Source organism: Fukomys damarensis, unplaced genomic scaffold (assembly GCF_012274545.1).
Source record: "Fukomys damarensis isolate Sample0158 unplaced genomic scaffold, DMR_v1.0_HiC HiC_scaffold_20, whole genome shotgun sequence".
In the NCBI taxonomy this organism is placed as follows: domain Eukaryota; kingdom Metazoa; phylum Chordata; class Mammalia; order Rodentia; family Bathyergidae; genus Fukomys; species Fukomys damarensis.
This window is the reverse complement of record NW_022900932.1, coordinates 25,736,913-25,751,363: the sequence shown is the minus strand read 5'-3', so window position 1 is coordinate 25,751,363 and position 14,451 is coordinate 25,736,913. Positions and strand designations below refer to the sequence as shown.

At 37.5% G+C, this 14,451-nt stretch overlaps 1 long non-coding RNA gene across 1 annotated transcript; it reads left to right on the top strand.

Moving 5' to 3' along the window:
- The first annotated feature begins 782 nt into the window (after nt 1-782).
- Nucleotides 783-13,833, top strand: LOC104874115. Its single transcript, XR_783661.1, has 3 exons — nt 783-918; nt 1,473-1,732; nt 13,618-13,833. It is a non-coding gene; the product is annotated as an uncharacterized LOC104874115 (long non-coding RNA).
- Nucleotides 13,834-14,451: the final 618 nt, after the last annotated feature.

Sequence of the window (14,451 nt, the reverse complement as noted above, 5' to 3'; positions counted from 1 at the left end):
ATGAAAAAGCTGAGAAATTGCACAGTGATTTACCGCAAGAAAACCCCCTACAAGAGCAACAAGTAGTGAATGTAAAGCCAGTAGAGGGTGGTTTGACAAATTCCACAAGAAAAATGGCATCCACAGTGAGATAAGACACGGTGAGGCTTACAGCTCTGACAAGGCCACTGCTGAAGCCTACAAGAAAGAACTCATGGGGTCTGGGGATTTAGCTCAGTGGTTCCGCTGCCTGCCTCACAAGGGCAAGGTCCTGAGTTCAATCCCCGGTACCAAAAAAAGAAAGAACTCACAGAATTCATGAAGCCATAAGGGTACATTGCTCAACAATTGTTCAACTGCAGTGAAGCAGGCTCTTCCAGATGAAAATAGTAAACAGAAAGGAACTGCGGGGGCAAAAGCCCATGAAGGACACACAATGATTTTTTTTTTCTGGGTGCAAACACTAGCACCATTCTGAAGATTAAGCCAATACTGATTCACCATTCCTGGACCCCTCAAGTATTCAAGGAATAGAATGTGAACAAAGCCAAACTGCCTGTCATGTGGAGGGCCAAAGCAAAGGCTTGGGTTACAAGGCAGTTGTTCATGGAATGGCTGTACAAGGTGTTCACACAGCTGTTAAGACATATCTTTCTGACAGCCACCTGTCTGAACAGTGCTCTGGCACATGCTCCAGCCTTGGTGGATGATATGGACACTAAATATGACTTCATAAAGGTCAAGTTCCTTCCCCCCAGTGTGACGCTTCTTCTGCAGCCCATGCACCAGCAAGAGATCTGCAACTTCAAGAAGCTGTACACAAAGGCTCTCTTCTCCAGGTGTTTTAATGCCTCTGAAGAGATGTCCTTGACTCTGAATGAGTTCTGGAAAAAACATTTCAATGCTGTCCACTGCATCAACCTCATTGACAAAGCCTAGGTAGATGTCACATACTGGATTTTAAATAGCCTGGAGGAAACTGGCTGGAATGTGTCACTGAACAGGACTCTGAAGGGTTTGCTGCCTAGGTAGTGGAGGAGATTGTGTCTGTGGACTAGAGTTTGGGTCTGAGCATTCATGGGGCAGACATAGAGGAGCTTGGTGAGGACCATTCAGAGGAACTGATGACGAAAGAACTTGTCGAACTCCAGAGTGAGCAGCACAAGGCATCTGTGGAGCATTCCACTAAGGAGGAGAAACACAGGGAGGAGGTTAGCAATGATGTGGTAAAATACATTGTAGAATCCAGATGTGGTGGCATACACCTGCAACCCAGTACTCAGTATGAGTTCAAGGCCAGCCCCAGCTACATAGTAAGTTTGAGACCAGCCAGAACTACATAGCAAGACTTTGTCTCAAAAACCTAAAACAAACAAACAAAATTATGGAAAAATGGAATAAATGCTGGGGTTTCTGTGAGGAGCAACACTCCAACATAACTGTAATGAACAGTGTCGAATCTGATTAATGATAATGTGGTCTCTCATTTCCAGATGGTTATGTAATGCAGGAGAAAACAAGTGACATTAGATTTTTTCATCATACTCCGTGACCATATCATCCACCAAGGCTGGAGGGTGTGCCAGGGCATTGTCCATCAGAAGAAGGCACCTTTCAGGCAGTTGAGACAAAGAGGAGAGGAAACCACTGACAATCTCTTGGATGTCCTTATGGAGGAGGACTCACCTTCCAAACAATGACCTCCTGCTCACCCACCTTCCTGTCCTCCAAGCCAGAAGTCGCCTCAAGCAGGGTTAGTGTTTTCTCTTTTCACACTACATTGTACTGTACTGTACTTTGCTCTACATTTTTTTTTGTGGTTAAAAAATACATAAGGTTCAGAACAGATTAATCTTATTTACATTGAACCTTATGGGGAAATTTGATTCAGTTCATGACCAATTTTGTTCTCAATCAAAATTGTGCAACAAATTAAGTTGGTAAACTGAGGTACCACTGTATCATTGCTGAAGGTTACCACATTTGAATCTTTTCAATTTTGTTAGATTTTGGTACACATTTATCTATATTTCTTTCAGTATTTAAATATTAATATATATTCATTACACAGAATACATTGGTGCTTCAGTTTTGGAAAAGATGGCCACGTTTTTTGTTTGTATGGGAAAAAAGACCTCAGTCATGTCTGTCACCCGACGTGGGGTTTGCAAAACAAATATTTGAAAAATTTTTAAAACAAAAATTCTCCAAATGCTTCTGTTTGTGAACCAAATTGTTTATAAAACAAATGCATTTGTTAACCACATACCACTGCAGTGGCTTTCATTTTGACATATTTGTACATGCACATTATATACTTTGATCTTTTCCATGTCACTATCCCCCTGAGCCTTCTCTCCTTATTCCTCTTATTCCGTACTCTTCTCTACTAGTCTTCCTCATACCGTCGTCACTTGACAACAAATTTAAAAAGAGAGTTGAAGAATGTGTTAGTAATACCACACAGTGTCAATCAGCAAAATCCAATCTGTGTCCATAGGAAAAATGACCTGAGTTCTTCAACAAATAGATTGCAAAGATAAAAAGAGCAAATAGAAGCAGGGGAAAAGTAGAAATTTAAAGACCTAAGAAATGTAGTGAATTACAATGAGGGGAATTTACTTGGATTTTGATTCAAACAAACTTTTAACGATGAATATATTGATGAAACAGAATTTTAAACCCTAATTTTATATAGGAGAGTGTTGACTATTACCAAATGCTCTAGATAAGATAATATTATGGTTATGTTTTTTAGAAAGACTAATCTTTTAGAGACGTGCTGAGCTACTTATGAATGAAGTGGTATGATGTGAAGGATTTGCTTCAAAATTATATGGAAGGAAGGAATTCAGTGGATAGAAAGGAAATGAAATAGATCATGAGTTTGGAATTCTTGAAGCTGATTGAGCCAGGTATGGTGGTGTATGCCTGTAATCCTAGTTACTTGGGAGAATGAAGAAGGAAAATCACAAGTACCAGGCTAGCCTGGGCAACATAGCAAGACTCTGTTTTAAATAAAAATTCGAAAAGGCTGCACCCTTGGTTTGATTCCCAATATTGAGAGGAAAAAAGATTCATGGAAAACTTCCATTACGAAAAGTTTTTTTAAAAAAAATCTAAACCTTTAGAGCAGGGGATTTAGCTCAGTGGTTCCACTGCCTGCCTTGCAAGCGCAAGGACCCTAGTTCAATCCCTGGTACCAAAAAAACAAAAACAAAACAAAACAAAACAAATCTAAACCTTTGACTCCTAGTGCACACCACTTTTCACCATTGATTTGGACATGGGAAAAAGCAAGCAAATACCAGAATTTTCCACATTTATAAAAATTCTAATAATGTTCTCCAAATAAGGGACAGAGGCAGTGATTAAAAATGTCAGCACTGGGAGTTCATAAATTCTATTTTCTCATCTGACTTTGCCAAGAAATTTTTTGTGCTCTTTAGCAATATCAGATTTTTCTGTCTTGATTTGGTTTCTCTTCAAAAGTGGTCAAAAGTCAGGATCCACATTATGATTTAGCAGAAGGCAATAGTTTCAGCCAAAGATGGGTTTACCATTTGCCCAAAGAGGACTTCCTACTCTATTTTGAAGAAAATTAGTTAAGCAACTATCAAATCAATGGATTATATGACAAATGTAAAAATGAAAACTTTCCCAGAGGGAAAAAATAAAATGCTTTATATGAAAAGTGGTTATTGACCAAAGCTTTATGAATAACAGCATTACTGACTCAAAATAGTGGTATTTTTTTCACTTTAATATAAGATCTCATGATTGGCATCCTCTGAAACCATTATTTTTTTCATATTTACCTTTCTTTTCAGTATTTGAAATGTTGTAATATTAATGCTTTCTGCACTGGTTCTCATCTGCGGTCTACATTATTTCTTGTATAAAGGATTGCTCTTACTAAGACTGAAAATGTTTTTGATACCAATATCCACAGACAGCCTTGCAAACAACTGGAAAACAATGACACATATCCATTTGTCTGTTTCATTCCAGAAATAAATGGAGTAGTAAATTAAATGGAATCAACTTTTTCTTTCACCCACCTGGCATCAATTGTTTTCAACCCTAATCATCCAGTTGAGGGTAATTTGTCTGCCAAAGAGGTTGAGAGTCATCCTGGAATTCTCCATTGCTTATGTAACGACTAGACAATTCCCTTCTGTACATGTGTAGGGTCCAGGTTCCATATTAATCCTCTCCCATGCATTTAGATATGCTTTGTCAACCACAAACATATGCATACTCTGCTTTTTTCTCTCTTATATCTGCAAGTTTTGTTGTCCATGATGTACTTATTCATCTGTTTCATATTTAGGTATTCTCCCTTAGTGTAAGAAAATGCTGTAAAAATACTTACCTGGCAAGGGAGATACCATGATCATGAAGAAAATGCTGTAATGCTATTAGAAAAAGTAAAAGTATAAGCTAGGAAATAATAGAACAAAACTATGACATATTTGATAGGAAGAAAGAGAAATGGAGGGAGAGGAGTGAAAGCAAAAATGTACACATCAGAAAAATTTGAAATATCCAGAACTGACAGAAATTAATAGTGAATCATTAATTAAAAATCCTTGTTCTAGATTATTGAGATATCTAAGAAAAATACACTATGAATCTTGGCTTGATGATGGTATGGGAGAAAGCACAATGTGTGTGTGTGTGTGTGTGTGTGTGTGTGTGTGTGTGTAATGGAGAGAGACGGTGGGGAGAGAAAGAGAGAGATCGACTTAAAAATGCTCAAAACTAGCTAGTATTAGTTAATAGATTTTCTATTGGGTTCACCAAAAGTTGCAGAGAGACTGGTGTTAATATGGAATGGGGATTATAAATGTGATGTTAGAAGTTCAACAAAAGAAACTGAAGTCCTCTTCATCCCTATCATTTTCAATCCACTGGCTACCTTGAACCTACAATGTGTTCACCCAGTCTTTCAGAAACTACTTCAACAGGATCTCAAAATGAGCCTAGCTTTCATGATTCCAAATCTTGCTCACCAAGGACAGGACTCACAAAGCTGTAAACACATGGTCTTGACTTTACCAAATGCTTTCTTGCAGGAAGAGAGACTGTATCTGGTAAGTAGAACTGATACATGCATTCTTCTAGGATCTAAAGCCATGCAGTTCCAAACAAATAATCCCTAAATCCACAATGCATTAGGATTTCCTAGGAGATATATTTTTAAAAATAGGTTCTTGGGAGCTGGGGATTTAGCTCAGTGGTTCTGCTGCCAACCTCGCAAGCTCAAGGACCTGAGTTTGATCCCCAGTACCCCACCCCCAAAACCAAAACCAAAACCAAAACCAAAACAAAAAAACAGGTTGTTGGACTTTCAGAGATTCTAATCCATAAACTCTAGGGTGGATCACAGGAACCTGTATTTCTGTGAAGCGTCCCCAGGTAGTTATTCCTGGTTATGCAAAAACCATATCTTGAGGAATTCAGAGAGGTGTTATATTAGTCACTTACATGTCAGGACAGAATACCTGACACAACAGAACTGAGAGGAGAGGTTTATTTTGATTTACCATTTTAGTGAGTTCTGTACATGACTGGCCAGCTCCACCCACATACAGCATGTTGGAAAGGCTCAGCAGAAAAAATTGTTTATGCCATGGCAGCCAGGAATCAGAGAGACAGGGAAGGAGCTGAGGATGAGACTACACTCTTCCAACTCAGGCCCCAATGATTTGCCCCTTTGACCAGGCCCCATCTTCGAATATAAGACTTTTGTGAGACATTTTAGATATAAACCACAACATTCCTCCCTTGACTCGAAAAATGCTCATGCCCATCTCATTATCTAAAATGATTTCGTCAATCTCTAAGAGTTTCCAAAGATTTAACAGTATCAATACTGCTGAAAAGTCCATGTCCAAAGACTCTTCTGAGACTTAAAGCCAATGCTTAGCTGTGAAACATTTTTTTAAAAAGTTGAATATTTCCATCATACAATGGCAGAGGGTAAATGTTTCCATTCCAAAAGGCAGAAAAGGGAATAGAAAACAGACCAAAGCAAGACCAAAACTCATCAGGGAAAACATTAAATTCTATTGCTGCATGCCCGGCACCTGGGGCAAGTTGTGGTGAGATGTGAACTCCAAAGAGCTTTGGCAGCCCTGCCCCTGTGGCCTTGTGTGTTGCAGCTCTCATGGCCTCTATTTTGGGTGGGCTCCATTTGCTGCCTGTGGTTTTCCTCGGCAGACATTCCACATTCCTGTCATCCCCCAACTTCCTGGTGTCTCCACTATACCTTTAGCATCACTCCCACAGCTTTACATACTGCTCTCTCAGGAGTATATGGCCTGGCCTCCCAGATCTTCTGAAATCTGAGTGACAGCCTCTGCAATGCTATAACTCATATATGTATGTTTGAGAAACCACGAGGATAATGTCAAGGTCTACTGTCAGCTACAGCAATAGCTGGGCACACTTGGTTCCAGGTTGCAGAGGCCTCAGAGTGCCTGAATTGCTGACTGTGGTGAAACAAATCTTACAAAATCAGTTCCTTGAGAAACTCTTTTCAACTAAGATGCCGGAGCACTCTTCTCAAAGCAATCTTTTGTAGGCATTTACCTTTCTCCTTCTACAGCATTGAGCCTGTAAAGGGTATTGTCTGGCCAATTTCTGAGATGTCATCAAGCCATTTTACAATCATCTTGATGTTTGCAAATTCCTTGGGTTCTTTGTGTAGATACATAACCTTCACATATCTTTTAAGTTCAGAAATATAATAGAATCTGTCCTGATAAAGCACATTGAAACAAAAATCACACATTCATTTCATTTAATTTTGCTGGAGTGAGCATGGAAAAGTGCTGAAGACATTTTCAAGTTTGACTGCTGAGGATTTGTATTCTTTGTGTCCTCCTCAGAAACCTTCATTGCCCATAAGAGCAAGTTAGGTTGTCTAGACTTTGTTTTTACCTTTGCAAATGCTTAAGTTATGCAACTGGAAGAATGGCCACTAAACAAATTCGTCTAAAGTGATTATGTCTGATTTCTAGGCCACAGCAAAATGCAAACTGGCAGTTTTCTTTTGTTCTCTGCCCTCTCCACCCATCTCCATGCTTCCCCTACTCTAATAATAAGTTGCTTTTGAAAGTTTTTTACTGTTTTTGCCTCATCCTATACACTCCTAGTCTGGCTGACTTTCTGGGATGTGATCCAGTTTAGTTAAAAAACATTGTTTACTGACTTTCAGAATCTTCTTGGGAGACTGGTGTTTTAATTAAGAGCATATTGATTTTAGATTTTAGAAATGTTATCTGACCCCAAATCTCTCTCCATTGTAAACCTTCTCAACCGATTTCTTGTTGAACTTTAAGCACTCCCTGAAAAGGACGGCAGTCCTTTTTAGCTTTTCGTGGTGTGTTTTACTTTCAGAGGTGGGGTCTCACTATGTTGCCCAGGCTGATAGTGAACTCTTGAGCTGAGATGGTGGCTGTGCCACCAAGCCTGGCCACTGAATGTGACTTTCTCATAGCATTCGGTCAATAAAGTATAATACTTTCCACACCATAGTTTACTTGTTTTTTTTCTCTTTTTTTACATTTTAGTTCACTTAAACATTTAAGAAAATCCTTGCCTCAGTATAACACACCTTAGATAAATTGGGGCAGTTGACTTTGAATGTAATAATGATTAGACATTTGTAATATTAATGTTCAATCTGAATCAATTTAGTAAGATAATTTGAATTTGATAGTAACTGTATTTCTGAAGACCCTGGTCTGCATTCTATGAAGACTGCTGTTCTCAAGCATCTCTTCCTTTTGCTACTTTAAAATACATAATTCTAATACCAATATCCAAATGGGAAAAATATGAATAATAAGATAATTGATGAGATAAGGAGGAAGAAAGGAAAATCATACTACTTTTGGATTCCCCTGTCATAAAGATTGACTAAAATACATGTAGTTTTGAGTTTATTGGTACATTTTAGGTATACAGTACAGTTACATTCATTGTTGGGATCTTGTACCTCTACATGACAAGTCTTGGTTCTCATTTGTTTCCCCTTGTCCCTGCCCTCCCTTCACCCCTTCCTCCTCTCCCCATCTACAACCACTTTATTTCCATCTTTTCATTATCTCACATTTTTTTCTTTTCCCTTTTTACCCTTCCCCTGCCCATCACACCTTCCCTACACCTTTAGCTCCTTTCTTCCCATTTCTCAATGTCAGTAATCTTACTAGGATCTTCTGTATTATTGCAGATTATTCACACCAGAGAAACTATTCGGTATTTACACATGTGTGACTTATTTATTTCACTTAGGAGTATATCTTCAATATGTATCCATTTTCCTATGAATGAATCTATTTTTTCATTCTTTATGGCTGAGTAATGTTCCATTTTATAGAAAAACCAAATCTTCTTTATCCAGTTTCCAACTGATGGGCAAATGAGCTGTTTCCAAGTTTTAGCTATTACAAATTGTGTCTCTATAAACATGGGTGTGCATACTTCTCTGTGATATGATTCTTTTAGTTGTTTTGAAAAGATACCCAGCAGAGGGATGGCTGGGTCAAATGGAACCTCCAGTCCAAGCTCTTTGAGGTATCTCCATATTGATTTCCATAGTGGTTGCACCAGTCTGCATTCCCACCAACAATGGAGAAGGGTTCCTTTCTCCCCACAACCCCGCCAACATTTGTTATTGTGTGATTTCTTGTTAGCAGTCATTCATTGTGGGGTGAGGTGGACTCTCAGTGTTGTTTTCATGTGCATCTCTTGAATGATCAGTGATGTGGAACATTTTTTTATATATTTACTTGCTGCTTTTATTTCTTTGTCTGATAAATGTCTGTTCATTTCGGATGCCCATTTTTGAATCGGGTCTTTATATTTGGGGGGGCTGATTGTTTTGAGTTCTTTATATATTGTTGATAATAGTCCTTTGTCTGAGGAAAGCTGGTAAAAATTTTTTCCCACATTGTAGGTTATCTCTTAGTTCTGTTGATGGTTTCTTTTGAAGTACAGAAGCTTTTTAATAAGATGAGATCCCAGTTGTTGATTCTTTCTGCTAGTTCCCGTGCTACTGAGGATTTGTTCATAAAGTCTTTTCCTATGCCAATGTCTTCCAGAGTTCTGCCTAACTTACCTTCCAGCAAGTTTAATGTTTCTGTTTTAATATTTAGATCTTTAATCCACTTGGATTTTAATTTAGTGCATGGTGAAAGATAAGGGTCCAGTTTTAATCTTTGGCAGGTTGAAATCCAGTTTTCCAACACCATTTATTAAAGAGGCTATCTTTCCTCCACTGAGGATAGTCAGTTCCTTTGTCAAAGATGAGGTAGCTGAGTGCATCTGGGTTTGTTTTTGTGTCTTTCAGTCTGTTTCACTGATCCTCAGGTCTGTTTCTTTTCGAGTACCATACTGTTTTTATCACAGTGGCTTTGTAGTATAGTTTCAAATTGGGAATTGTTATACCCACTGCCATGTGTCTGTTGCCTAGGATGGCTTTTGCTATTCTAGGTCTCTTCTGGTTTCAAATGAATTTTTGGATTCTTTTTTCTAGTTCTGTGAAATATAGTGTTGGAATTTTAATCGGCATTGCATTGAATCTGTATAGCAGTTTTGGTAGTATGGCCATTTTCACTATGTTGAATCTTCCTACCCAGGAGCAGGGGATATCTTTCCATTTTCTTATATCCTCTTCAATTTCTTTTTTCAGAGTGCTATAGTTTTCAGTGTAGAACTCTTTTGCTTCTTTTGTTAGATTGATTCCTAGATATTTCATTTTTTTGTATGCTATTGTAAAAGGAACTTTTTCCTTTATTTCTCTCTCAGTGAGTCTGTTATTTGTGTACAAGAAGGCTATTGATTTTTGGGTGTTGACCTTGTATCCAGCTACTCTACTGAGTCTGTCAATTAAGTCTAGAAGTCTTTGGGTGGAGTTTTTTTGGTCTTCAATGTAGAGTGTCATAGCATCAGCAAATAATGACAATTTAACTTCTTCCTTTCCTGTCTTTATTGCTTTAATTTCTTTCTCTTGTCTAATTGCTGTGTCTAATGTTTCCAGAGCTATATTGAAGAGGATTGGTGATAGTGGGCATCCTTGTCTTGTTCCTGATTTTAACATGAAAGTTTTCAGTTTTTGGCCATTTAATATGATGTTGGCTGTTGGTTTTTCATAGATAGCCTTTATTAAATTGAGATCTAGACCATCTATTCCAATTTTTTGCAGGGTTTGTATCATGAATGGGTGTTGAATTTTGTGAAATGCTTTTTCTGCATCTATCAAGATGATCATATGGTTTTTGTCCTTGTCTTTGTTAATATAGTGTATTACACTTATTGACTTGTGTATGTTGAACCATCTTTGCATCCCTGGAATAAATCCAACTTGGTCAGGATCTCACCAACATCTTTAAGAGTATCCTTGTATCACAGTGAAAGTCCACAAGGCCCAGGATATTTTAAATGATTTTTTTCTACTTTAGCTAAAAACGTATTGATCTTAGGAATCGTATTTTCTGATTCTTAAGTCATTTTCCATCTAATACTGAACACATGATTTAGTCATAAAGCTTAGCTCTTGTTCCAGGCTTTCCTATTTGGGTAATGTATAAGCTCATGTTCTTTCATTGGTAAAGTAGAGATGATAATATGTACAGATTAGAGCAGTTCTTCCCTAACAGTAGGCTGCATCAGAATCACTTGGAGGACCAGTGAAAGTACACATAGTGGCCATTCCCAAAACTTCTAAACCAGTAGGTCTGGGATCTGGGATCTGACAATGTATCTTTCCAGAGTCACTGATGTTGCTCTTCTAAGGATCATACTTTGAGAACCACTGGCTTATTAACTACTGCTCCTACTGAGAGTTTGTTTTACTGATGTCATTGGCATTCCTTTTTTTTTTTTTTTGGTGCTAGGAATTGAACCTGTGGTCTCATGCATGCTAAGCATATGTTCTACTACCAAACTCAGTCTCAGCCCTTATCCACAGCATTCTAGCCATAATTTATATTGTAAGTTGTTTATATAGTTGTTATATAGATATGTTATATCTGCATACATGGTATATATACATACAAGATGTATATGTGATTTATTTTTTATGGATGTAGATCTCTTTTTATGTCTTTTAAAATTCTTTCAGACTTTCCTCAAATCAAGTCTTTGCTAAGTTGTGCCCTTATATTTTAATCATGAATAATACTTCTAATGTGGAAGTTATTTAGGGTAGTTATTTTGGGTAAGAATAGTGTTTATAGTTTGAACTGATGATAATAAATGTAATCTAAAGACTTTTACTTGTCTTCAGAAATTAAGAAAATAATGTCTGAGATGTCCTCCCCAAATTCCACGATTCATCCTTTCAGGACTGCTGTTTTTCTGAGTCACAGAGACTCAGAAGTGAAGTATCATTGTCATGCAAAGAGGGAACAAATAAGATAGGAGGTGATTGGAATATGTGTAGCTATTTGTTCCTTTCCTTTTCTCTAGTTACCCCTAGAACATAAAGGTATCATGCAGTCTTCCTATGCTGGAAAAAAAAAATTTTTCATGTTTAGATCATCCAACAGAGAAGTGAGCCTTAGAAAGACACCACAAGAGATTTATGTTCGCCAAGAACCTTCCGTGTCCCTGCTACTATCCTGAGTCCTTGGGATACAATAGTGGCTAAGGCCCAGCTCTAGAGGAACTGATAATTTAGACTGGTAATTAGAAAGTTCTAGTAGTTGTGTGATTGAAATATGATGCCCTTTGCCTATGAATCAACATAGTTCAACACAGAATTTTCTTCTGTATTTTTTGGTATATCTTGATTTTTTTAAAAGAGAATCTCTTATCCTAATACGTAGGAGCAAAGTAATTTTTTAATTTACTGTATAATTCATCAACTGCCATGTCTTCTTAGTCTTTACCTTTTTCAGACTAACTGAATCTTTTCATATTTTTAAACAGGAAAATAGATAATAGCTGCTATTTTAAGATGTGCCAAATGGATTTTCAACAAACTGGATATGAAAAATATTAAGATTGATGTTTGCCTTTGGAGACAAGTTGTCCTTGCTGAGAGAAGATGAAACTGACTGTTGAGGTTCAATGGTTAGCCCCAGGGACCCAAAAGTTTCAGAATTAGATCAAGGACTTAAAACTTCTGATGTCTAGCCTCTTAGTTTGAAAGAGAATCAAAAGAGAACATTTTGACCCTTAGAGAGATCTGCATACTCTCTCTTGACAATGGGATCCACTTACTGGCTAATATACTTTATTTCTAAGCATGGAAATCATTTAGCTATTCGAGTTTTCTGATACTTCATTTTTATAATGCCATATGTTCTTTGTTTAACATCATGCTCTCTCATAAGGCTTTAGTTTAAAATAGTGCAGAAAGGGGATTTTGTGTCTTGTAGCTATCTAGATTAGCATCACTCTTTCATGTCTTGCAGCAATTTTTAGCATAATACATTTGTCAAAGCCGTCTCCTTTATTGCTTTTATTATTACTCTTCTTGTGACTTTTTTCAATTTTGTCTACCTCTTGTATAAACAGCCGAATAAAAGTCTGACAACAACAGAATTTGGACCAATTATTTGAATATGTTAGAACAATATAGTATTTATTTATTTTTAGGCTTTCTGTATCCAAAATAAGAATAACTTGGATTTTATTTTGCAGATCAAGGCTCTATTACAGATATTATCTTCCTATTAGTCTCAGGAAGGAGGAACATTTGTTACAAGTACAGTTTCATAGGTGGTGAAAAAATGATTTGTCCAGAGTTTCAGCATTAGTGCATAGAAGAAGTGAGACAAAGACTTCAAGTTTCTTGGTACTTACCCTAGTTTTCTTTTTCTTTCTCTTCTCTTCCATTCTCTTCTCTCCTCTTTTTCTTTCTTCTCTCTCCCTTCCTCCTTCCTTCCTTCCTTCCTCCCTCCCTCCCCCCTCCCTCCTTTCTTCCTTTCTCTTTTTTTCCAGTATGGGGATTCAACCCGGGCCCTTCCACACACAGATAAGCTCTCTACTACTAAGCTACACTCCAGACCTTATCTTAGTAATCTTTGTAGTAGTTTTTGTTGGTCTAATTATAAGAACTTGGCTTTATAGTAGACATTTAAAAGAGGGACTGGTTATAACATGGCTATAAATTGTATTTTATTCATTGTAGAAGCTTAATGTAGGACATCTTCCAACAATTTCAAATGGATTTTGGCTTTACTTTTAGATTTGTAAATGGCATGGAATTCTGTGCGGCAGCAGTGGGTTGATATCTCCGGGACTGGCCCACCATGGCAGATGTGTTAGATAACCTCCAAAGTTTTGTCTTCCTCACTTCTTTTTAGATTACTGAAATATTGATATGGAGTGATTATATTCCGAGGGGTCCAGCCCTGGGATAGGACGAGATGATGGGTAATAAAAGTTATTGACTTGGGCCACATTTTTCCCCATTCTGAAAATAACTGAATATTCCCCACATGATATGCCACGATGAAACTTCCCACATAACACCGTGGATTTAAAAGATGACCATTTCAAGGCCTCATGCCTGGTGGACAAGTGCTCTATTACTGAACTGTATCCCCGGCCCTATTCCCTAGCTTTTGTTTTTCCTTTTGCTAAGACTCTCATGAAAGAAATGTTCTCCATTCTCAGGAGAAGGACGGACATTGGGGACATTGAGCTGAACATGACACATTAAGAGAAAGCACAAGGCTGAATTTTGCAGCATCCTTAACATGTCTTAATGGTTTTGAGAAGAAGAAAATTTCAGAGGCAAACTACTGCTCTCCAACTATTCACCTTCTGTCCTGCGACTGGTGACTCTGGACTACACAAGCAGTACCTTATCACTATATTAAAATAATAAATCAAGGCTCTGGGAATCATCTTGTATTCTGGTTGTTTCAATCTAAGGATTATATTTAATCTCACTCCAGGCATTGCTCAAGATCTACCAATACAGTAGTAGAGAATGATATGTTTGCAGACAGTTTTGCTGTTGCTAAATTTAGAACAACAGTCTCCCTCAGTTTGTCCTATATGCTTTTTCACTCCAGTACTTATAAATTCTGTTTAGATTTCTAAAGTGAAAGTGAATAAGGAGATTTAAATTTTTTCTGTGGAAAAAAAAAAAGATAACAAGGAAAAACATTCTGGAAAATTCATTTCTTCAGAAATACTTTTCTAGTAGCTAGCTTTGTGTGTGTATATTAGGACATTTTATGGAATTCTGTGGGATAATTTTAAAACTCGGATATGCAGACTATCACATTGTGTGTTTTGCTTTGAAAACTCTGCCTCTTTTATGCTTAATGTCTCAAAAAAATTGCATAATTACCTTCTAAGCTATGGTACACATTGGTTTGCAAAGAAGGGGAGGCAGCTTTGCTTCAGTGCAATAACTTTCACAACTGAATCCCTTTTGGGGATGTGTGCTTCCTTAACCCCTAAAATGACTGTGCCCCAAAGCAGTGTGGAAAATCAGAG